General features: G+C 50.6%; 1 pseudogene; it reads right to left on the bottom strand.

The window, feature by feature from the left end:
- Positions 1 to 964: 964 nt before the first annotated feature.
- On the bottom strand, positions 965 to 1,383 carry LOC147976584 (ethylene-responsive transcription factor 3-like; annotated as a pseudogene).
- Between the last annotated feature and the right edge of the window lie 1,435 nt (positions 1,384 to 2,818).

Here is a 2,818-nt window from a genome sequence, read left to right on the forward strand (position 1 = left end):
AAGTCCATTGTTTGATTAGAGGGAATGGAAGTTTAAGTGAGAAGGAGACTGGGATTGTGGAATCCAATTCCCACCGATTTTTTCTCAGGGGTAGCCTGTTAATTCGTGAGCAGAGTTCTATCCAACGTCAATTCCCATCATATGTCAAACAAAGAAATCGGAGTAAAAATCTACTTCCCATACCTAATCTCATCATAAATATCTTTGTGCAAACTCTCATTCCCTTACCCGAATGTTTACCAAACAGGCTGTTAGTGGATTGCTTTGACCAATCTTAAATTCTTGTTGGACAGTACTCTGGTCAACCTTAATTAGGAGATGGACCGGGTTGAGTAGCGCGTAACGTGGCGCGTGTCCGACCTACACGCTGCGGGCTCAACCCGAGTGTAAAAGTACAGCCCGTAGAACAGACCAGGTCCACCGTTTCTCACTAGCCATACTACTACCCTAATCTTTCAACCAGGCGCGCACATGCAGCAATCTATAAAAGCATCTCCAACAGCCGCGCAACGCGTCGCGCGTAAAAAGGTCATTTGCCGCGCGCGTTCGCTTGGTTTGGCGTGGCCGGTAGCGGTGGCTCCAGCAGACACGTTAAAATTGAGCGCGCGCGTAGCTCCAGTGGCCGCGCTAAAATGCAGCACACGCTAAACAGTGCGTACATTTTTTTAGTAAAATTCATAGATAGAAAAAACGATACATAAATATTTTACATAGTTCCATAGCATAGATAGATAAAAATTATTTAGATAGTGCAAGGACATAGATAAAAACTACTAGTGCAGCTACAGCCTACTCCCAGTCGTCGTCATCGTCATCGTCGCCATCTTCGCTGGTCTGATCCGAGGTATCGAGCCACATGTCTTCCAAACGATCATCGTCAGATGTAAAGATCGTTTCACCACCATTCTCAACTACATCGCACTGGGATAGCGCCAGGGCCTTCCGCCGACGCCTGTCCAACCGCTTAGCGCGGCGCCTTTGCGTCTCCTCCTCGCGGCGCCTTGCCCAGTAGGCTTGCTCGTAGGATACGTCCTCCGGGTGTTGTTGGCGCAACTCCGCCATGACCCGCTCGTCCTCATGGGCGACGAGGAGGCGGTTCTGCCGCTCAGCGTGCTCCGCACGGTCTTGTGTCGTGCGAAGACGAGGCGGTGGGGCGACGTCCAGCGCCTGCTGCAGCGTGTGGACATCGTGGAAGTTCATCTGCTGGCGCGGCCTGCCTAGGCGCCACGCCGCCGCGTCGTACGCGCGGGCGGCCTCGTGCGCCGTCTCGAAGGTGCCGAGGCCAAGCCGGAGTTGGCCGGACCGTATCTCCGAGTAGAACCCGCCGTTGGGGCGCTGGCGGACGCCGCGGTAGCCCGACACTCCTCGGCGGCGCGGCGGCATGGTGGCGGGGCGCTGGAGCGGTGGCAGCGGAAGCAACCGAGGAAACGGTGGAGGGGCGTGTGGCAACGGAAGAGGAAGAGAAGTGTGTGCAATAGGCGTGTGGCACGCGCCGCATTTTATAGACGCGCCGGAAGCGGTGCGACAAAAAAAGCGCGCGACCTGCCGCCTTTTCCCCCCCGCACGCGATTTTTCCACCATCGCTGGAGCGCGCCGAAACGTTCCGCGCGTCCAAAAGACTCGGTTTACCGCGCGCGCGCTTTTTACCGCGGCTGTTGGAGATGCTCTAAAAGAAATCCACCACCCCATCTCTCCTCCAACAACCACTTCAAGCCAGGCATTCATCATTCTAGCCTCGTATCAGCAACATTCGCTCCACTACTAGAAAAAGGGCTATAGATGGGATTGACACTAATGGCGCACCAGACAAGCGGTGCGCCATTAGTATATACTAATGGCGCACCACCTTCTGATACGCCATTAGAGTTGAAACTACTAATGGCGCACCAGGCCCAGGGTTCGCCATTAGTATCAATTTTTTTTGAACTAGTGCACCTGTCCAAACATACTAATGGCGCATCCAGACACAGTGCACCATTACTAGTTGTAACTAGTAATGGCGCACCTGTCGAAAAGTGCGCCACTAATGTTGTTTTTTTATTATATTTTTTATTCCTTTTTTTGCAAAACTACTAATGGCGCACTGTCCCACAGTGCGCCATTACTACTAGTAATGGCGCACTGTGGGACAGTGCGCCATTAGTATGTTTTTTTTGCAAAACTACTAATGGCGCACCACCAGAAGGTGCGCCATTAGTAATTTGGATTACTAATGGTGCATTTAGAGTTGGTGCGCCATTAGTAAGTGGGCAGCAACAAGATATTTTGGACAGCCTCTCCTACCCACACTCACTTTCTCCCCACTTCATTCTCTCCACCTCCTCCTTGTCTCGGGTGCCTCCTCTTTTTCACCTCATTTCCACCATAGATTCATTCAATTTAAGTGGTTAAATTACCTTGTTTTGATAGGTAAGCAAGGGGGGAAGCTATATTTATGTTGTTCTCCCTACAACAATGTGCACATGCACTTTTTATGGCCTAGCTAGATCTATGTATGTTCGTGGTGTTGCATATGTTTGTGATGTTGCATATGTGTTTGTGTTTGGAGGTGTGCCGGTATTTGAAATGCGATAGTTGCCAATATTTTGCCGGAATGTTGATTCATTTCCGTTTCGGCAAGAATTTTGGCATTAAGCATTCTTTTTGGTCCTATTTTTAGGGAAAGTCATGCCAAATTTTTTCTTGGTTCTAAAATATCGTTTTGCTCTACCCCGCAGGCGACCATGGTCCGCACGATGACCGAAGGCATCGTGAACAGGTTTTTGAGGTACGCGAAGGCCGAGATGCTTCAAAAGAACGAGACGGAGATAAGATGTCC

This window comes from Triticum urartu, chromosome 4A (assembly GCF_056163025.1).
Source record: "Triticum urartu cultivar PI428250 chromosome 4A, HENAU_Tu73, whole genome shotgun sequence".
Lineage (NCBI taxonomy): Eukaryota > Viridiplantae > Streptophyta > Magnoliopsida > Poales > Poaceae > Triticum > Triticum urartu.